Source organism: Cibotium barometz, chromosome 31 (assembly GCF_041138505.1).
Source record: "Cibotium barometz isolate CiBa-2024 chromosome 31, ASM4113850v1, whole genome shotgun sequence".
In the NCBI taxonomy this organism is placed as follows: Eukaryota; Viridiplantae; Streptophyta; class Polypodiopsida; order Cyatheales; family Cibotiaceae; genus Cibotium; species Cibotium barometz.
In genome coordinates this window covers 35,163,594-35,186,842 of record NC_141076.1, presented here as the reverse complement: position 1 = coordinate 35,186,842, position 23,249 = coordinate 35,163,594, and the positions used below count along the sequence as shown (strand labels likewise).

Genomic DNA, 23,249 nt, shown 5'->3' with positions numbered 1-23,249 from the left:
CCAAGTACAAGACCTGTAAATGCTGGAAACTAATGTTTATTGCTGAAAACTGAGCATGAGGGAAGCCCGTAGGTGCTGTACGATGGTAAGAAGTAGCTGTTAATGACCTCAACAAGATGCAAAAGAATGAGATGAAAATGAGGTAAAGGGTGAGAACCCTTATATATACCTCAGAGTGCTGGTTGGCCAGCTGTAGCAAGCCGACAGCAGGACAATAGCATAAAATGTTATAAAATACCTAAAAAATGGTAGAAAATGCTGAATAATATCTGCTAAGATATGCCAATGTAGGGCCTCATAAATGGCCAATACAAGCATGAAAATGGTGATGTAGACCCTTTGGAGATGATATAATCCAACACCTCCTCTTCAGCGCGAGAGAGGCGGTCCAATACCAGCACGCTGAAGTAACACCTCCATAGTAGCTCTCGAAAGTGGTTTGGTGAAGAGATCAGCCACATTGTCCTTGGTAGAACAGTAGGCCAGTCGAAGAAGTTCCAACTCGATCCAGTCGCGTACAAAATGATAATGTACTTCAATATGCTTGGATCGTCCCCGTATCATAGGATTCTGTGCTAGAGTAATAGCACTCTGAGAATCCGAGAAGATAGTAATCGGGGAAGTGCCGGCATAGCACAAATACTCCAGAATCTGATGAATCCAAAGTACCTTAGTGGAGGAGAGAAGGTAGTATTTATACTCAGCCTTGGTGGAAGAAGTAGAAATAGTCCTCTGCTTTTGAGACTTCCAAGAAACCAATCCAGAACCAAGAGAGAAGGTAGTATTTATACTCAGCCTCGGTGGAAGAAGCAGAAACAGTCCTCTGCTTTTGAGATTTCCAAGAAACCAATCCAAAACCAAGCATGAAGCAATATCCAGATGTAGATCTTGGAGTATCAATGGAGCTTGCCGAATTAGAATCTGTGAAGCCAACCAAATCAGCACCACTGGAGTAGGTGATGCCATAATCTGAAGTACCTTGAAGATAACGAACTCTCAAAGCTGCTTGCCAATGAGACCTTCGAGCGGCTGATGAGAACTGGCTGATGAGAACACTCATAGCATAGGAGATGTCTGGACGGGTGTTGGCAAGGTAAAGCAATGAGCCAACAACCTGTCGGTACTCTATGGAATCCACCAAGGGTGTATCATCCTCCTTGGATAACCTGGCATTGGGATCCATGGGACGAAGGAGGTGTACAATCTGACAACCCATAAAGTGAGAGCAGCTTATTCACATACTTGTGCTAAGAAATGAAGATACAGTCATCTTTCTGCTAAACCTCCAGCCCAAGAAAATAATGTAGAAGGCCAAGATCAGTCATCTCAAATGTCTTTGAAAGCTTGGACTGAACTTGTGTGACTAACCTAGTATTTGAGCCAGAAAGAATAAGGTCATCAACATACAAAACAATGACACAAATATCTCCATTAGAAAGAAGCACATAGAGATTGCTGTCATCATATGCCCTCTCAAAGCCAAGAGATAACAAGAAGATCAATCTTCTGATACCAGGCATGGAGTGCCTGTTTGAGACCATAAAGAGCCTTCTGCAGAAGATACACATGGGTGTCCTGTCCCTGAATCACAAAACCAGGAGGCTGCTCAACATAAACTTCCTCCTTTAAATCTCCATTCAGAAAAGCAGATTTGACATCCATCTGGAACACAGGCCATCTGAAGTGTGTAGCCAGAGCCAAAACAATCCTGATGGGGGTATACTTGGCTGTAGGAGCAAATGTCTCATCAAAGTCTTCACTTGCCTTTTGAGCATATCCTCGAGCAACAAGGCGGGCTTTGTACTTGTCCAAAGTACCATTTGCATGAAACTTGACTTTGAAAATCCATTTCACACCAATAACACGACGATGTAAAGGCCGTGGCACCAAAGACCAAGTGTTATTCCTCTCAATAGAGGCCATCTCTGCTTCCATGGCTTGCCGCCACTGCGGCTGTGAAAGAGCCTCCTCTGGAGTCTCAGACTCATTGATCTCATGGAGAGAACTCATGAGAGCATAATTCACTGTGATGAGATGTGGAAGCTTGAGATGAACGGCGAGGTCCAGGGGTGGTGGTAGAGATCTGGTTATGGAGCTGTGCATCAGTGAGACCAGAATCTCTAAAGAGTTACTGAACCCATCGAGGTCGGCCAGCCTTCCTCTCAAAGCGTGAAGAAGAAGATCCAACTGTAGTAGAGGACTCATTTGATGCTGTTGGAAGTGGTGTTGAAGTAAGCATTGGTGAGGCTAATCCTGGAGTCAAAGCAGGACTCGTAGAGGGACTCGGAGTTGCAGAAGCTGATGCAATGGGAACGGGTGACTGTGAAGGAGTAGCTGGCACCGGGGTTGCAGCAGGGGGAGGAGGAGGAGTTGGACGTGGAAGAGGTAAAAGATCACTAGCATCTGTCGGGAATGGATCATCCAGAAAAGTTGGAAGATGCATCAGGTGGAGAGGAATCAATGCCAAACAAGATCTCATCAATCTGAGCATCATGGGAAATGATGATGCTATCAACCTTCGGATCGCAAAAGCGGTACCCTTTGCATCTCAGACTGCCTCTTTGACTTCGGTGCGAGTGTGGTCCTGTTCTTATCTGGGACATGCACATAAGCAACACAACCAAAAACACGAAGATGAGAAACAGAAGGCGTGTGGCCTGTAAAAACCTCCTCCAGAGTCATCCCCTCAACCGCTCTTCTGAGAGTGATTAATGAGATAAATTGAGGTGCCCACAGCTTCACCCCAGAAAGCAGGAGGGAGACCTGCATGATGCAACAAAGCACGAGCCATCTCCTTGAAGGTTCGGTTCTTCCGTTCCACAACTCCATTCTGCTAAGGAGTGTAAGAAACTGTAGTCTGTTGGTGAATGCCCTTTGAAGCAAGGAAGTCATCAAATGGTACAAACTCGCTACCATTATCTATCCGGAGGAATGAAACTCTACTTCCAAACTGATTTTCCACCATTGCGATTCAAGTCTTGAAACTGGCAAAAGCATCTGACTTGTAAGCCAGAAAACATACCCAGACTTTGTGAGTGAAATCATCCACAAGAAGAAGAAAATATCGAGCCCCACCAAGAGACTCAACCTCCATAGGTCTTGCAAGATCTGCGTGTATAAGCTCGAGTCTTTGGGTTGCTCGATGAGTGGCCTCCTGTGGAAATGCATCTCGATGATGCTTGCCCATCATGCCAGGATGAGCAGATGTGTGAGAGACCTGAGGATGAGCAGATGTGTGAGAGACCTGAGCTGAGGTAGTTTGTCGACAACCTGCTTAGAATGGAACTTCTGTAAGGCAGCAATGGGTACATGACCGAAGCGAGAATGCCATAGAGAAGTATCTGCCTCAGAAACCAAAGTCATCAAGGGGAGAAAAGCTGATGAATATGGGAATCAATGTGAGGGATCTGGGAAGAAAAATTGGTGATCTTGTAGAGACCCCCATCATGGACTCCATTGGCAACAACCAAGAGAGTCTTCTTGTCAATTACTTCGATGACCTCATCATCAAAGTACACACCAAGTCCCTTCTGAGAAGATTTGTATTTTGAAAATAAATTTTTGGAAATCCGTGGTACATGTAGAACATCATGTAAGGTGGGAGAGGAACCCAAAGAAATATTACCAACATCGGTGACAGGAAACGAAGAGATGTCGCCAATACGAACTGAAGAAGAGAGAGTCTAGTAGTCCTCCAAGATATGGGCCTGATCGGTCATGTGGGCAGAAGCACCACTATCACCGACCCATTCCATCGCTTCAGGTGTGTCACTAACCGCTTCAGGAGAAGTCATATATGCGATCATGAGGAATGAATCCTGTGAAGAAGTGGATGAATCTGTGACTGCCATGTATGCAACTTTGGCAGATCCCTCCTCTGAAACTTTGCCTTTATCTTTGGTGTTGTCCTTGTCAGATGCTTTAGAAGCATCTTGGGCTTTATACTTGGCTTTGGCTGCTCGAGAATCATCACGATGAGCAAAGCAGCGACCCTCAATATGACCTGACCTGCTACAGTAATCACATTCATTGCTTTTGTCCTTGGATTTCTTAGAATCCTGTTTACTCTTGCCTTTGCCTTTGTTTTTGTTGTTGGAGTTCCCTTTTCCGCCTTTGCTTTTGCCCTTGTCAGAGGCAACAAAGGCAAACTCTGACTTGCCTTTTCCGCGAAGCATTAACTAGTTGTGGAGATTACTCACGACTTCCACAAAAGGGGGAAGAGGATCACAGAAATAAATATTATCCTTGAAAGAGTCAAAGGAAGCAGGCAACTTACCAAGAAGTTTATGGATGGGATTGTTGATGGTGCTTCCATACTCCTCAAGCTGCAGCTTGATATGGGTAAACTCTCCAATCTTCTCAATCAAGTTTTCTTTTTTTTTTTTTTCCGAGAAAAGATCCTTTCATTGGTTATAAAAAACGCCCACTGGGCTACAAAACCCCTCTCTTGCTCATAAGAAGGCAAAGCAGAGATGCAATCAAGGCAGCTAGGGAGACTCTCCCTAGGTGCAAAAAAGTGCAAATACAAGTACAAATAACTGAGAGGCTATATCATACAATAGGAGGGGGGAAAATCCAAACAAGTGGCCTGTAGTGCCATCGGGGGATACCCGCGTGTAGAGTATAGAAGGGACCGCTGTGCCAAGTGGTGTGAAAGGCATGGCGCCGCAAGATCGCTCGATCCGAGTCGCCCTGGATGCGGTCATACTGTCCTCGCAGGGTGTGAATCAACTCCTGCCAGATACTCCGAACAGTCTCTGCTGGTGGCTCCAGTCTCCCCTCAAAGGCCCTGAAACAACGGGCTCTCCACGTGAACCATATGGTGAGGCTACTGAGGAGCTCCCATCGTAGATCCCTCTCCTGTGGGTGGACGAGAAATCCGGTGAAGGAACAAGGCGAGGCTGGCCCCGAATGAATCTGATGGCCTAGTTGTCCTGCTCCCACTCGTATCCTAGAGCAGGCCCTGACGAAGTCGACCAAGCAGCGGCTCCCCACGTATACATGCGCTCTGGAGAGAGGGGGGCCAAAATGCGCAAAATCCTTAGCCAAATCTGTTGCGCCTGGGGACAGTCCCATAGGCAATGTCGCTGTGTCTCCAATGGGTGGCCGCATCTGACGTAGGCCGACGGAAGGCCACTGTAGACAAGCCAGGTGCCAACTGCAGAGCCCGTGTAGGCAACCAGCCACTACTGGAAAATCGAGATCCTGCGTGTCTGTCGGCTAGCCCAGAGCTTGGTCCAAAAATCCTCCAGGAACTCCTGTGAGAGTCCCTGTAGCCTCCAATGCTCGGATGCAGCTGGAGAGACCATCCTCCTCGCAGTCAAAATATGCCTCCCCAACCGAATAGTGTAATGGAAAAAGGTGATCTCTGTGGCCTTGGGGGATGCATAAGGATCGTGCCACTCGTACTCGCCAGGGTCCCACTGGAGCCGGGCCAAGGGGCGCGCAGCATATGCCCATATGCGCCAATCAGAGTCCACATCTGCAGGGTCTCGATCAATATGCCACTTTCGAGAAGCGGCGGCCACCACCCGTATCCTCTGAAAGATGCACTCTGCAACCGAAGGCGACTCTGCCTCCACTCTCTGAAGTCTGCCCTCATCCTGTATCTCATAGTAGAGGCATCTACCATCCTCAGTGCAAGCTCTGATAGCAATCAGGATCTCCAACTGTGTAAAGGCTCCCATCCACCGTGGGGCCGCTGGCTCGAAAGGCGTGAACCACTCCTCACTGAGTGCCTCCTGAATGTCATCCCTCATAGTTAGCCCACCTCTGAAGTGACTCAGCCTCTCCGCCTGGATCTCCTCCGGGAGGCTACAAAAGGCATGCCAATCTCCAAAACTGCGGGCTGGGCCTGCCGCCAATGGTCCCCAGGCTAGACGAGGCCGAGAACCTAGCATATGACCATGCTCTCTGCGTATCGCGGGGCTCCAGATGAGCGGCTATCTGGCCCGCTCCTCATCACAAGTGGGAGGTCTCTGAGAAAGCCCCGGTCGCAGCAGCTCCCAAGCTCGCAGGATGCTCAAGGCAAATCTGTCCTCCCATCCTCTACTGAGGCCTGTCCTCCTCATCTCTATGAAGATCCACCGTATCTCTGGTGCCCAAGTGTCCCCTGTTGGGGGAGCTCTAGCCTACAGCCGCTGAAAAAGAAGCTCCTTCCAACGCTCAGCGCCTGGAAGCAGCCCCCGAACAATAAGCTTCCCCAACAAGGCTCTACTCTGATCAGCTGGATCTATAATGCCCAAGCCCCCTTGGGCCAGCGGAAGAGTGATAACTGCCCAAGCAACCTTAGCCCGGGCCAGCTGACCATCCCGCCCAAACCAAAGAAAGTTCCTTATCAACCTGTGTACCTGGCTGATGCAAGAGCTCGAGAAGATCCAGCAAGACGTGATGTACCACATAGTCGCTAAAAGCACTTGATTTGTCACCACCACCCTCCCAGCCAAGGATAGCCGAGCTGTACTCCAATATAAAAGCTTCTTCCGAATGCTCAGAAGAAGCGGGGCGATTTGCTGCTCAGGTGACAAATCAAGTCCAATCTGGCATCCCAGATACCGCACTGCTGTGCCAGGAGGAATCCATCTAAAACCCGGGTCTGGGCTCCATGACGGAGCGGGAGCGCTACTGATCCAAAAAGCCACTGTCTTGCACCAATTGATCAATGCTCCCGAAGCCACACCAAAAACCTGTAGCGACTGCTTTGCCCTCTGCAGATTGGCCTCCTGGCCATGGAGAAACAATCCTGTGTCATCAGCAAACTCGGAATCGAGTAGGTCCTCACCCCGGATTGGAAGCTGGAGTCCTCTCAAACCAACCTCCTCTGTTGTCAGATACATGCTCATAGCCTCTGCAAAGAAGAGAAAAAGGAACGGGGCGAGAGAGCATCCCTGACGGACTGATCTGGTCAACTCAAAACTCGGCCCCCGTCCTCCTGCCATCAACACCTGGCTACGAGCTGTGGAGTATAGAGTCACCACTCCTCCAATCCAATCTGGCTCAAAACCTAGGTGAAGCATTGTGCCCTCTAGGAAGCCCCAATCGACTCTATCGTATGCCTTCTCAAAATCGAGAAGCATCACGACCAAGTCCTCATCGAGAAATCTAGCTCGGGCCATCGCCTCCCAAAAGGTGAAAATGTTGTCAAGGATACTGCGCTCCTTGACGAATCCTGTCTGGGTAGCATGAATCAACTCCCCAAGGAAGGGTTGGATCCTCAAACTCAAGGCCTTTGCTAGGACCTTGTAGACAGTATTGAGGATCGTAATAGGCCTCCAATGCCGAATATCATCTGACACTCCCTCCCCCTTGGGGATAAGAAAGATCAAGCCCTCTGAAAAGCTCTGTGGAATCACCCCAGTGTCCAAAACATATTGAAAGCCCCTGCGGAGGCCTGGCCCCAAAAGGTCCCAATAGCGCATAAAGAAGGTAGGTGTCAATCCGTCCTCCCCAGGGCAACTATGACGCGGAAGGACTCTCAAAGCCTCAACAAGCTCATCCTCTGAAAGGGGCTCACCCAAAACTGTGCGCATATGATTTGTGACCCTCCTCTGCACATGGGCCTACATAGTCTGTCTGCAAGCATCACGTGCCTCCGTGGCTGGTTCCGCTGAAAGCAAGTCTCTATAGAACTCAGTGGCAATGGCTCTAATCTCCCCGGGCTCAGTGGCTAACGATCCGTCCTGCCTCCTGAGTTGGCGTACTCCTGCTCGAGCGTGGCGGGGTCCGATGATGTCAACAAACTCCCCAGTCACTCTACCACCAAGCTGCGTCCATTGAGAGGCCTGGCGATGATAGTAGAACTCATGTCTCTGCTCCTCTGCCTCTCTAACCTCTTGGCGTGCCTGGCTCAGCTGGGACGCCACCCACTCACATGTAGGCAGCTGCTCCTGAAGACGCTGAAGCGAAGCAAGGCTACGTCTCAAGCGACGCTCCTGCTCTCGAGTCTCTCCGAGCCGTGTCAAGGCTGTAGCGTGCAAAAAAGAGCTGAGCTCGATAAGTCCCTGGGCACACTGGCCTGCTGCATCCAGGTCAGAGCTCTGGCTATCAGGCCATATCCTCTCAATGTCCTCAGAAAGACTGGGATCTGTAAGTATCCTCTCTAGGATCCTCAACTGCAAGCTGGTCTCCCGTGTCCTCTCCTCCAGTGTCAAAATAACTGGCGCATGGTATGAAAAAGAGGTGCCAGCGAGAATGCCAACGGAGCCACCACGCTCCCCGAACCTGTCGCCCACATAGAAGCGATCAATCCGTGATAGATTAGTCCCTCGATCTGACTGAGAAAAACTAAGACTGTCCTGAGAGCGAGAGAAAGCCTCATGCTGCCATGCATCAGTGACCCGCAGTGTTGTACAAAATCGCTCCCAAGCTGCAAGCTCTGTGCCGTGCATTGTAACATGACTGCCTCCCACCCTATCGGCCGGGTCCTCAAGCATGTTGAAGTCTCCCCCAACACACCAATGTGCGGCCTCGGGCAATGCATCTGTAACAAGGGTCCAGAACTCTGCTCTGGCACTAGCATGGTTGGGCGCATAGACATTGAGCACACCAAAGTGCTCATCGTGCATCCTCAGAATAACATACTGTGCTCTACCAGGCACAATGACCCCGCGATCCACAATGGCCTGCCGCCATACATCCGCAATGACCATACATACTCCTCCCTGCCCACCCAAGGGGCCAAAGCCTGCAGACCAAAATGTGTCCCATCTACCAGTCATCACCGACCCATATCTCCGAATCCTGCTCTCACTCAAATGGTGCTCCTGCATCATCAGAATATCAATACTGCCTCCAACCAGGCATCTCTGAAGCTCCTGCCTCAAGCAACCACGATAACGTACATAGTGTGCGCTGCCAAGGCCATGTACATTCCATGAGATGATCCTCATGGATGACCTGCTGAGGTGGAGGCTGTTTTAGCCATACGGTGGGCCTTCGCAAGCGGCTTGGATGGAGAGTAATGCCCATCCGAGCGGCTACGAATCTGCCCACCCGGTGTGCTGCAAGAGTCTCGGACCAGGCGCTAGTGGCTGTGTCCCATAGCGACTGCCTCCCGCTCGGAGAGAGAAACCTCATGTATGCATACATAGCCAGGGTCTTGTGCTAGGTCTGCCACTATGCGAACCACCAAATGTCGAATCCTGGAGGCATCCGCACTCGTGGTATCAAAGAAATGTGCCAACTCCCAGAGTCGGCCTATCACATCTGTCATCTCCAAATCGCTCACATGGTGAGAAAACTCAACTGCGTGAGTCTTCAACACACTAAGAGCGAGATCTAGAGTCCACTCCCGGTCGCTAGTGCCGCAAAGAGGGAAGGAGAAGGCCACCGCTGAATCAAGTGCCTCCTCCCCTCGGGCTGGAGGTATCACCACATGAACTCTGAAGGGTGCTAGCTCATCGCTCCAAAGAGGCGTGTGAAGGAGTAGTCGAAAGCCTCCGAGTGCTGTCTAGTGTTGAGACTACTTAGGCGAATGCGGATAGAGGATAAAGATTTGGGACAAAATATCCAGGCATCATGAAGCTTTGAGATGGGAACACCAAATACAAGGTTTCTTAGACTAGTATCAAATAAGAAAGAAACATAGAAGATTCGGAAGGAAATATCCAAGCATCATGAAGTACTCAACTCTTCTACTTAAGGGATTTGCACACCTAAGTCCACTTATAAGATTTCTATAAGAATGAGCAAAGGTTGGTAGGTTATTAGGAGTCTCCCTTGTTCATCTTTTTCTTTGCTATCCATCATTTTAAAGGTGTAAAGCCCCTAAGTGATCCCACCTCTCACAGTTGGTATGAGAGCAAGCCTAATTGTGGAGGTGGGAAAAAGCAAGGTTTGCATGTCATCATGCTTTTATCAAGGTTGCCGAAGCCAGATATCTCTTGATCACCATATCTACGTTTTGACTCTGCAAGAAGTAGGTGCTTTTTAGGTTTTGCTGGCAAGATAGGGTTCATGTCGATTCTGAAAGAAGGGGGGACAACGATGAGATTTGTATGCAAGCGTGTGGGCGGGATTGTCTTGGGAAACCCTTGGTTTTTTGGATTGAACCCTAGCCACCTGAATCTACCTGCTTTCCCTAATCCCAGGGCTTTCCTAATCCCGTTGGATTAGTCTCTAATCCCAAGGGTTAGTGCTAGGTACATAAAATTGATTTAATAAATCCAAGGTTAGTGATTGGACTGTTATTTATAGCAGCAACAAGCTATATAAGTGAGTCTTGGGTTATTATTGATTCTGAACCATAGCCACTTGAATCCGCTTGCTCGAGTCCTGGGTTATTATTGATTCTGAACCCTAGCCACTTGAATCCGCTTGCTTTCTCTAACCCCAAGGCTCTCCTAACCCCGACAGATTAGTCTCTAACCCCAAGGGTTAGTGCTAGGTACATAACACAAAGGTATCTTGGAAATCTGGTAATGGTCGCTTTGTCATAAAGACATCCTCCTCCTCAACTGAATGACACTTGGTATACTTGTCAGACCAAGCACATTACATTGTTATCCACGCTCATCCGATCGTGGAAAGGGATATCTATTTTGTAGAACCTTAACATGCACACTTCGGAATTACTGGATAAGTACCTGTAAAACTAGTGCACCTCAAGTAAAATCAACTGGCACTATGGGCCATCCTTCACATGCTTATATTTGTAAAGCTATCTCATGTGTACATAGAGAAATCTCGTCAGTGTATCGAATCACCTCCGTGAATTAGTCTTGATAGTAGTCAAGATGTATACTTCTCGTGGTTGAGACTCGTCCGAGTCGCAAGAACCTCCATGCAACCGGGAGCCCCGTTGAAACCCTAGTGTAAAGCTGTAAACTCTATCAAGGGATGCTCTAAAATAATACCTTGAAGAGTACCATTCATGACAACAAAAAAATGTGCCCAATCTCCTCCACAATCCCTTTGTAAAACATATAATATCATTGGAACCGGATTAGTGAACCAAGGCTCTAATTGGTAATGTCAAAATAGGCAAGATCAATGATTGTATAGGAAAGTAATAGCAACTACAATAGTCAGTTTCTACTAGTTAGTCGCACTCAGCTATGATGAATCTTGATTATGTTGAATTAACAATCCTGACCAAATTTCGTTTGTCGACCAATCACGGACAATCTATCGAGAATTTATCCTAGAATCGAAAGGTGTCATAAGGAATCCATGTGTCAGTCTTGACAATTATGATAATCACGACAATCATGTTGGCAAAAGTCTGGATATCCAAAGCATATCAATCATTCCTCCTACTCATCCCTTGGAATCTACCAAGTAGCCTACAATCACAAGGATCCACACAAGCAGATGTGTGTTCCCTCCTTGTAATGTATTGGTCACCGAATAAGTATTGTAATGTACTGGTCATTGAATAAGTATCGAAAGATACATCCATCACCCATTACATGCTCAAATTTGTAAGTTTGGTCATCTGTAAGTTTAGCCATCACATCGAACTCATCCTCCCATTGAATAAATTCAGCCCGGAACTGAGGCTCAAATTCAACCCCCGAAGTCAACTTCTCCACAATCTTCCTCCACCCGGTTGGGGCCTCCCCTTAGCCCTGTGAGGAACCCTTGTACAATCTGTACTTCCGCGATACCTTGGAAAGGTGGCAGTCCAAGTGGATAATCCTTCGGTTCAGCTAGGAATTCTCAAAGTTGTCCCTCTTGTCACCCCAAAAAGCTCTGGCGTGAAAGAAGGGCCATTGATGCAACTGCTCCCCACGGGAGACCAACCACGATCAGAAAACAAATGCACAAACTTAGATCACTTAACCTTGATAATTATGAATAACATAAGCATCCACAAAACTGAAAATGATAATAAACAACTTGACACCACTACTGGGGCCGGAAGGGCTGAACCCCCCCCCCCCTCAATACAAGATGTATTTCTTGGAGTATTTGATGATTACAAGTTTCACGGGCATGAGAGCCAATTTGTCCAAAACATGGAGAGAATACAAATACCAAAACAATGTATGTGTGGCGGTGAAGAATTCCACTGATGAAGCCCAATCTCGGGCAATCCTCACCTTTCCTGGGCTGAACACTTGCACGAATTGGTGTTCCGGGATCGTGCACGAACAGGCACTCGCGTACTAACGCCTGTCAAAGTGCTCGACCTCGGTTATAGGATAGCTGGTTCTCCTAGAGAAACACTTCGAGCTTCAATCCCGATCTCTTACCCCATCCTCTAGCATCCTGACTCTTGCATCCTCAAGAGTTCCATTAGTAGGAAGAAAGAATAATAGAACTCTTTTACAAGAAGAACTCCACCAAATGCTACTTCTTCAAGGCATTGGTTTCAAATGATGAGTTTGATGGAGAATCTTTAGCAGGTCCCACACTAAATTGAATGGTTCACCACCCATTAGACAAGACCCGGTACAAACATGGGTCCTTCCATGGAGTGATAGTCCCATGGACAAGACACAGTCCTGGCCATACATTGGTGGCGCGATACAGGCCCCCGTCCATATGACGTGATCATGGTCACACGGGTGGCACGAGATTGGCTCCCGTCCATGCGACACAAAGTAACTGGCCCTTTCACATGAGACACCGGCTTGGCCTCATGTGAACATGGCACAAATCTGGCCGCTCTATGGAGTGACAGTCCTATAGAAGTGGTACCAGAAACGGAGATGAACCAAATGGGCGGCCAAATGGTGACATCCCCCTGGCTTCTAAACAGTTGACCTCAACTGAAAAGCCTCAAGATATACCTGCAAAAGTTACGGGCAATCAACAAAGTAATCCTCATCTACCTACTTTGCATCAATGGGTAAATAATTTTTAAACTTAACAAGGTATCTCTTGGAAAGCTGTCCAGCTGGTAGCCTTCTTTCCTTGTGAAACACAATTTGCTCTGGCTGGAGGATCTCCTCAAGCTCATCAACCTTTGGCGGATCTTTTGTGACACGTTCCTCAGGATCTAGCCCCACATACTTTCGCAAAAGAACCACATGAAAGGCATTGCGAATCTTCCAATGACTGGTTAAAGCAAGCCTGTAAGCCACTTCCCTGCAAGCCACTTCATTGATTTTCTCAATCACCTTGAAGGGTCCATAATATTGAGTAGAAACCTTAGGGTATGATCCGTCTCATCTTGGTCTCTTCCGAAGCCTAGCTTTCTCAAATTTCAGCAATACCCAATCACCTTCCTTGACTTGCATGTCCCTTCTATGCTTGTCGGTAGCCCTCTTATGCTTGTCTTGGGACCTTGCAATGGTTGTGTGCTCCTAAGTAAAGGCTACATCCAAATCATGCACATACTCAGCAGCTTCAACAATCTCATCCTTTGTGCGAAGGATGGTTGGCAAGATCACTCTACTATAAATAATCTGAAACGGGGCCTTTCTCGTGGAGGCATGCATTGTGTTATTGTAGGCAAACTCTACAAGTGGAAGGTGCTTCTCCCATGCACTCTTTTGATCTGCCACATAACACTTTAACAAATCCAACAGAGCTGAATTTGCAGCCTCACTCTGACTATCCGTTTGCAGGTGTGAGGCCGATGAGAGCTTAAGCTTAGTGTCCATGTTGTCAAATAGAGCCCTCCAAAAGAGGCTCGTAGTCCTAGGGTCTCTATCCCCAACGATGGACTTTGGCATACCATGATGCTTAAATATCTGAGCAAGAAAAGGCTTCACCATATGATCGGCTTTAATGGTTTTCTTGACTGGCAAGAAGTGAGCTTGCTTGCTAAACCTGTCCACAATGGTCCAAATAGCATCATTCCCTTGTGGGGATCTAGGCAAGTCCACAATGAAGTCCATAGTAATGCTTTCCCATGGTTGCGAGGGAATAGGCAAAGGCTGAAGCAAGCCTTTTTGCCTATCAAATTTCACCTTTTGGCAAGTAATACATGCGTGTACATAAGCCTCAATGTCTTTATGCATGCTTGGCCAAAAGAAAAATCTCTCTATCATGCGTGTTGTAGGTAAAATACCTCTATGACCAGTATAAGGTGGAGCATGACATTTCTCCATAACCTTTGCACGCATATCCTTTACCACACATAAGCAATTATCCTTCATGAGAGAACCCTATTTGATCACATTAAAGACGTGTGTGTGACCAGCTATCAAATGAGCCTAAATATGGCAAAAATCAGTATCCAAATGGTACAAATCACGCATGGCAGTCAAGTCCCCATGTGAGGCCACTGAAACGGCAGCCACATATGGCCTCCTGGACAAGGCATTTGCCACTACATTCTTCTTTCCCGGAGTGTGTACAATTTGAAAATGGAACATAGGAAATTTGCCATTCTCATTTGCTTCTCCGAGAGCTTTATTTGAGATAGAAAGTATCTCAAACTTTGGTGATCAGTTTTGACTATAAATTCAGCCCCAAGAAGATAACACTTCCATATTTTCAAGGCATGAATTACAACCAAGAGCTCTTTTACATAAATGTCCATATGGATCTCTGCATCATGCAATCTACGGCTCTCATATGCCATTGCATGACCCTCTTGATTGAGGATAGTCCCTATGCAATTTCTACAAGTATCACGTTCCACCGTGAATGGCTTTTGCAAGTCCGGAATGATCAATGCAGGCCCACATATGATAGCATCCTTGAGTTGGTAGAAGGTATCTTGTTCATCCTGGGTCCATTTGAAAGTGGCTTTCTTCTTTGTAAGCTCATGTAATGGCAGGCAATCTTGGAAAAATGCCTTATGAACCTCCTGTAATATGAGCATAATCCAAGAAAGCTACGGACCTCATGCACACTATGTAACTCTGGCCAATTCCGAATGGTTTTGACCTTAGCAGGATCCATTCTCACACCCTCCTTGGATACTGTGTGCCTCGAGTAGTGTGTCTATGATTGAAAGAACTCACTCTTCTTGGCATTTATGAAGAGTTTATGCTTTCGCAACTCTTTAAATATTGTGGCCAAGTGAATCCTATGCTCTTGCTCATTCTTGGAGAAAACCAAGATGTCATTAAAGAATACATATGTGAATTTACGATGGGCTTGAAAGATCTTGTCCATCATACGGTTAAATGTTGTCAGGGCATTGGTAAGGCCAAAAGGCATCACCAAAAACTCATACAACCGGAAAGCTGGCTTGAATGCGGTCTTATGGACATCTTGGGATACCACACGAATATGGTGTAAACCACTCTTCAAATCGATGCGGCTAAAACAAGCCGAACCATCAAGTTTATCCAAGATATCATCTATGCACGGAATTGGAAACTGGTTCTTGATGGTGAGCTTGTTTAGAGCTCGGTAATCCACGCACATACGGAATGAACCACTTTCTTTTGCACAAGAAGCACGGAGAGCAAAAAGGTGAGGAGCTTGGCTGAACCAAACCCTTCTCCAAAATCTCATTAACCTGCTTCATGATTTTCTCTTGTTGTGTGGCACTCACACGGTATGTAGGTTTGTTTGGTGGGGAACTACTTGGCACAAGATCTATGCGATGATCCTCGGGCCTCTCAGGAGGTAGCTCTCTTGGCAATGCATCGGCAAAACAATCTCTATATGCATTAAGAAAATTCAGCCTATCTTGAGTCAATACATCCACATTCACATTACTTTGTTCAATCTTATCACGAAAAAAACCCAAGTACACGGAAAGACTCTTTTTCATTGCCTTATTAATATGGATGTGTGATACAACTTGGATGGAGTTCCCCTCTTTGCCAACATCAATGACATGCATGCGGTCTCTATGCATAAAAGTGATCGTGTTTGTTTTGTACTCTTTGTGGGGCTCTAGCCTATGATGCCATGGCTTACCAAGTAATACATCACATCCATTCAAAGGAGCAATCAAGAAGTGCTCATGATCTAGATAACCTTGTATGTGTATGTATCACTTTGCCAACAAAGGCGGCCTCTGCCTCAGTGTAGGGTCCCATGTCCCCAACCTCTATGCCCAAGGCTGCTGCCAGCTGTGTAGAGATGAAGTTATCCGTTGCACAATCATCAAACATAAACAAGGCGGGCTGATCCTTGATTTGCCCCCATGCCGTTCCCTCTTTGCCATCATGCTGAGTGCTACCTTGCACATCGGGAATGGCATGGACATTGACCTTAGGTTGCTTGTCCTCTTGCTTTTGCTTGCGGTTTGGGCATTGCCTAAGCATGTGCTCTTTGCTACCAAATGAAAAGCATTTCCTCTCTTTTGCATATTACTCCCTTTGCTTAGGAGTCAAGCCAAACTTATTCTTCTTTGTCCCATTGTCTCTAGATGAGGTATTTTCAGCTTTACGTCCCTTTTGGGCTTCTCGAAAGTTCTTTTTAGGTGGTTGTCCACCTTTTTGCAGGTTTGGGACATCCCTCTCTTTGCCCTTGGAACCCCCATTATCTTGCTTAATTTTAAGCACCAATTGCTCCGTACCAAGAGCAGATGCTATGAGTTGCTGAAGGGTGTGTTTCGGGTGCAATTCGATGCCCGAACGGTAGGCTCATTGCAACCCGGAGCAAAACTTCCTTTTCTTTTCATCTTTGGAAAGATGCATAAAGGGAGTAACCTCAAGCAAGACCTTCCAAAACTTATTTGAGCCCGGTTGTCTCTCTTTCTTAAGAGGGGTCACGGTCTTTTGAAATCGGAAGCAATCATGTAGACACTTGACCCAATGGACAGCCAAGGCAATCCTTTGGAAGTGCCGAATTCAAGGGGTCAATCAAGTGCCTCGCGAGATTCTAATGCATTGCAAGGAAGGCACAAGCACCTTGAGAGGGTTTATGACAATGTTTTGTTGAGACAGCCATCCTGTGGAAAGGAGCCTACGCATGAGGATGAGCCCGATGCATTGAGGGTTGAATTGGAACACATGAAGAAGCTTAGAGCTGAAATTTTTGCATGAAGATCCTCATAAGTGTCATTGAAGCAAAGAAAGCTGATGCTATGGTGGATATGACCTTTGAGTCCATGGCTTGTGAAGTGGGCAAGAAGCCAAGGGAGTTGGCACTCCTATGTCATCCGAAAGGTTGATCTCAAAGACAGAGTGGATGGGGAGTTAATGTTTAAGAATCCACCTCGCTTGAAGCTTGGTGACCTGTCACCAATTGGCCGACCATTTGGTCCATCTCCAGTTTTTGCGTCTCGTTCACTTGAGGCCAGGCCGGTGTCTCATGTGAAGAGGCCAGTATTTTGCTGACATGGACGGGAGCCAGACTGGTGCCACCCGTGTGTTAGCAGGATGGTGTCTTATGGATGGGAGCCAGATTGGTGCCACCTGTGTATGACCTGGACTGTGTTCGACCCATGGGATTGTCACGCCATGGAAGAGCCAGTATTCGTGCCGTGTTTTGCCTATGGGACTGTCACACCATAGGGAGACTCGTGCCTGGAACTGTGTCTTACCTATGGGACTGTCACTCCATGGGAAGACCAGGTTTTTATGTTTTTATGTCGTGCCAGTTTTGTGCCGACAGATATTTTGTACTTGTTCCATGAACGGGAGATATGTGCATGATACTATTTGCACATGCACTCATGTTCTGCATGTTTGAAACTGTTTTCGCATGACTTGTATTTTTGTGTTTGCCTGCTTGACGTGTTACTTACTGAGCGGGGACGCCTGCCAGTGAGTCGTGAAGTCTGCTCTGTCTTCTGACAAGTTTTGGTGCATGTGAACAGATGGTAAGTATATAGCACATGTTATTTTAATGTTTCATATTTCTAACCCTTTTGATTTATAAGGTCTTTTGTTCACACACACTTAAATGTGGGCACCACTTTGGGCACCCACTTAGGGGCCAAGGTGGGGAGCCCCACTTAAGTGAGTGTGGGGGTGGGCATGGTCACCTACCCACACTGGTCACCCACATGCATGCGTGGGAATCACTAAGGTTGAACTCCACCTTATTTTTTATTAAAAAAGGCTTTCACCTTCAGCGTGGAACAACCGGGCGATCACCTTCTTGCGTAGAGAAACCACCCGGCGACCATCTCTTGCGCTCGTTCTCCTACAGGCGGCTGCCATCTTCAGCAGACTACGCACGCCTCTTCTGTCCAGTAGGCTGCGCCTGTTTACTGCAGTCGACTAGGCATCTCTTCTCCTTTCAGCAGCCAGGCGTGTGTGTGTGCTCTCTCTCTTCTTAACAGGCTGCGCATGCACTCCTACAGGCGGCTGGCTGGCAGACAGCAGGCGGTTCCATCAGTAGGCGGTTGCACAACCACAGGCTGCACTGCCCTATCCTCTGCGCTGGTGTTACCTGCAGGCTACCCACCTTCTACAGTTCACAGGCTGCGCCTGTTTTACCTGTAGGGCTGGCCACCATCCTCATAGGCGGCTGCCACAGTTCAGATTATGCTCTTCCATTCCATCTTCTCTCCACGCTGCAGCCAGGCCTCTTCTCCCTTGCAAGTGGGTACTCCTTCTCTCACAGCAGGCGGCTGTGGTCTTTGCGGTGGTACTTGTCCTGGTGGCTACACTAAGTTTATCTACAAGGCGACTGTGCCATCTCAACAAGATTGCACATCTTCTTCACTGGCGACTACAAGAAGACTTCACATCTCTTGGGTGGCTACATCTTCTACACAAATACCACGGGTATTGGTTCTCTATCAAGCCATCCACAAGTAAGTGAATTTCAGATTTAAGTAAAGTATTTTGTGTTTAAATCTGATAAGGGATTCCCGACTCCCTATACGGCCAACACCCGTTCGGTGCCGGGTTGTCCAAGCTCTATTGGAGAACCTCGGTCCAAAGGTGCTGAGATCGGGAGAGCTTGGCGCTAGTACGAGATCGCCTGTTTGTGCGTGGTCTCGGAACACCAGTGAGGCGCTCTCCGCGGAGTCCAGTGAAAGCACAGGACCGTAGAGATTGGACCACACTAGTGGTCATTCTGCTTCGAACTTCTACATCGAATTTCGACTTCGAGCCTATTCGTTTGGTACTGTTTTCATATGTACATGGACATCATCTGGTTCTTGGAACCCATGGAGCATTGTATTTATTAAATACTCCGAATAAATATATCATATATTGAGGGGGGGGGGGGGTCGGCCCGTTCCGGTCCCAGTGTTGGTGTCCATCTTTCCATTTCATTTTCATTTCAATTTCAAGTTGTATTAAGTTGTCCATTTCAAATTTGTGGTTTTAAAGTTGTGCTATTAAGCGTGTGGGTGTCCAACGGAGTCTTTCCACTTGACGGGATCGGTTTCATTGGTATCAGAGCTACGGTTGTTTCCCTCTTCCTAGTGGGGAAACGAACCTGTGTACTGGACATCCCGCTTTTAGCAAACTTAAAACACAATGGACAGCCCAGGTAACCCTTTGGAAGTGCCTATTTCGAGGGGTCCATCTAGTGCCTCTCGTGGGTCTGATGCCCTGCGAGGAAGACACAAGCCCCTTGAAAGGGTTAATGATAGTGAATCAAAGGGTCAACTGTCTCCAGGAAAGACAGTTATGCTTGAACAAGAGCCTGATGCTATGAGGGCTGAAATGGAACATATATTAGATGAATGAATGATGTTACAATGAGATCCAAATGGATCTGTACTGCTGAATATGCTGCCTATATGCTGAATATGCGGGATGAACTGCTGTCCACTCTTTCCCTTGTCTCCTGGGAAGGAAACGCTGAAGGGAGACTTTGGAACAGATGCTGAATGCTAATGGGATGATGAAACGCAGACCTGATGGCTGAATCTGAACTGAATGATGCTGCGTTTGCTGAAGATGAAGGCTGAGGATGATGCGTTTGCTGGTTATGCTGCTGCTGATGATGTGTTAACTGCAACTACTGCTGATGATTATGCGTTAACTGCAACTACTGCTGATGATGATATGCTGAAATGCCAGATGATCCTGATGAGGATGCGCTTCACTGATGAGCCCTTGATGACTGAATGATGGACTTGCTCTGCTGAATGGAGAGGCGCCTGTATTTATATGGGTGAGAGGGCTGGTCGGCCAGATGGGCTGTAGTCGGCCAGATGTCATGTCCATAAATGCTGTTGGCTGCCCCATAAATGCCTGTAAAAATGCCTATAAATGCCAATAAAATATCTGATAATATCCTGATGATGCTAATGAAGCCATAATGATGCCATGTCACTGTACACCTGACTGGTGTGCACGTGACATTCCCCGCTGCTAAACTGTTGCTGGGTGATAAACCTGGCAACCTTCGACTCCTCTGCGATCCTTCTCCTCCGAACCACTGCCCCCTTCTGTCTTCTGCTTGGACTGAGGCCGTCTGCAGGAGTGGAATCCTTTGAGCCAAGACGCTATGTACTGCGGGAACTAAATGGCAAATACCTGAGTCACCCCTGACCTGCCTGTGGAAACCTTTCACCTACCATCTCCGTCGTACCTGAAGGTCTGAACCTCCTGAGGCGATGTTGGAGCAAACTTCCGTCTTCTGTGGAAGAGAAACCCCCTGCTGCTGCCAGTTGAAGCCCAAAACTTATGTCTTCCTTTGATGATGGATGTCATTCTTCCCTGAGAGTTCATGGGCAACATGTATGCAAGACTGACTGCTAAGATGACTGTTATGCAAGCCATGTGCAACCCTATATGCTGTGCAAGAATGCAGATGGATGGGTTACTGATGCAAACCTAAGGGAAAATCCCTAAGGGTGGCTTGCAAAATTTTGAGAACTGGGTTTAACTGTGCGGAAGCGATAAAACTGATGACTGACTGAATGACTGATGAACTGAACATGCTCTAAGGCTGGTTACCTTGGAACGCTCTGATACCAATGTGACATGTGAGAGAGCTTATGACCGTCGTAAACACAACCTTAGTCTAACTAAACTGCACTTAATGATGTTTAAGAGACAAACAGATATGTGTCAATGCAATGCAGCTATATTAGATGAATGAATGATGTTACAATGAGATCCAAATGGATCTGTACTGCTGAATATGCTGCCTATATGCTGAATATGCGGGATGAACTGCTGTCCACTCTTTCCCTTGTCTCCTGGGAAGGAAACACTGAAGGGAGACTTTGGAACAGATGCTGAATGCTGATGGGATGATGAAACGCAGACCTGATGGCTGAATCTGAACTGAATGATGCTGCGTTTGCTGAAGATGAAGGCTGAGGATGATGCGTTTGCTGGTTATGCTGCTGATGATGATGCGTTAACTGCAACAACTGCTGATGATGATGCGTTAACTCCAACTACTGCTGATGATGATATGCTGAAACGCCAGATGATCTTGATGAGGATGCGCTTCACTGATGAGCCCTTGATGACTGAATGATGGACTTGCTCTGCTGAATGGAGAGGCGCCTGTATTTATATGGGTGAGAGGGCTGGTCGGCCAGATGTCATGTCCATAAATGCTGTCGGCTGCCCCATAAATGCCTGTAAAAATGCCTATAAATGCCAATAAAATATCTGATAATATCCTGATGATGCTAATGAAGCCATAATGATGCCATGTCACTGTACACCTGACTGGTGTGCACGTGACAGTCTGATGCCCTGCGAGGAAGACACAAGCCCCTTGAAAGGGTTAATGATAGTGAATCAAAGGGTCAACTGTCTCCAGGAAAGACAGTTATGCTTGAACAAGAGCCTGATGCTATGAGGGCTGAAATGGAACATATGAGAAAACTTTTGCAGGCTCAAGAGCAAGAGTTAAAGTTTTTGCATTAAGATCCCCATGTACAAAGTGCTATTGAAGCCAGGAAGGTTGATGCAATGGTAGATGTAACTTTTGAGTCTATGGCTCGGGAAGTGGGCAAGTAACCAAGGGAGTTGGCACTTGCCTACCTTCTCCGCAAAGGTGATATTAAAGAGGGGGATGACGGAGAGCTGAAATTCAGAAATCCACCTCGTTTGAAGCATGGAGATCCCGCATCTCAAAGGCTGAAATCTTTTATGCAAAAGGAAGAGGTGACAGTCACCTCTCGACATGCATCTTCTCCACAAGGCACAAAGCTTGACAGATATATGTATGCCAGTGCTCATGGAGGGCATGAAAGTCTCATGCATGCAAGACATGTATCTCATGGTGACAGGTCCGCTTCCAGAAAAATTTTGCCTTCTGAGTTGTCTCATGGAGAGACAATGCCATATGCAGTTAAGTCACATTCATCTGAGTTTCGAGTTCGTGGAGCACATGCCACCGTGCCTCATGAAACTTCTATGACGGCCCATGGAGCCCATGCAGATAGGGCTACCCCGTTGGATAAGGGGAAAAGAAAAAGAGAAGACCATGAGCCTCATGCCAGAAAGCTCAAGGAATTCAAAGCAGGTGACAAATCTGTTAAATTTGATGTCTTTCATGGTGAACATGATGCTTCTAAGGTGTTAGCATTTGTGGCACAGTTCGACATTGCTTTTAGTGATGAGGACTTTACTGAAAAGTCAAAGGTACGCCATGCTAGCATGTTTTTGAAAGGGACTGCTCCTCATTGGTGGATCACTGAAAAGATCACCAAGGATCCCATTTCCACTTGGAAGGAATTTAAAGACAGATTCTATGCTCAGTTTTTGCCACCAAATGCGGAGCAAACTCTCACTCAAAAGTGGGACAGGCTGGAACAAAGAGACAATGAAAGCGTGCAACAGTATGTTAACAAGTTCTGGAAAGTGTTGCTGGAAGTGACTCCCTTTATGCAAATCACTGATGATGAAAGAAAGAGGAAGTTTTGTTTTGGACTGCAACCAGCATATCGATCGGGCATTGAATTGCACCCGAAACATACGTTGCAACAGCTCACAGCTTCTGCTCTTGCTACGGAGCAATTGGTGCTCAAGATTAAACAGGATCAAGGAGGTTCAAAGGGGAAGGACAAGGTTGTTCCAAATCTGCAAAAGGGTGGACAGCCACCTGAAGGATTTGCGTCCAAAGGTTATGGACGAATGTCACGCTCCACCTTATGCTGGTCATAGAGGTATTATGCCTATTACACGCATGATTCAGAGGTATTTCTTTTGGCCGAGCATGCGTAAAGACATTGAGGCTTACGTGCATACATGTATCACTTGCCAAAAGGTGAAATTTGATAGGCAAAAACCTCCAGGTTTGCTTCAGCCATTGCCTTTTCCCTCGCAACCTTGGGAAAGTATCACTATGGATTTTATTATGGACTTGCCTAGATCCTAGCATAGGAATGATGCTATTTGGACCATTGTGGATAGGTTTAGCAAGCAAGCTCATTTCTTGCTCGTCAAGAAAACCATTAAAGCTGATCATATGGTAAAGCTTTTTCTTGCAAATATTTTCAAGCATCATGGTATGCCTAATCCATTGTTGGGGATAGAGATCCCAGGACTACAAGCCTCTTTTGGAGGGCT

The 23,249-nt window shown here is 47.0% G+C and overlaps 1 protein-coding gene across 1 annotated transcript in view; it reads left to right on the top strand.

Annotated features, from left to right (window-relative positions):
- The window catches only part of LOC147620792 (ephrin type-B receptor), a 115,034-nt gene that overhangs the window by 7,625 nt on the left and 84,160 nt on the right, over positions 1-23,249 (top strand). The gene's annotated exons all lie outside the window — the stretch shown is intronic.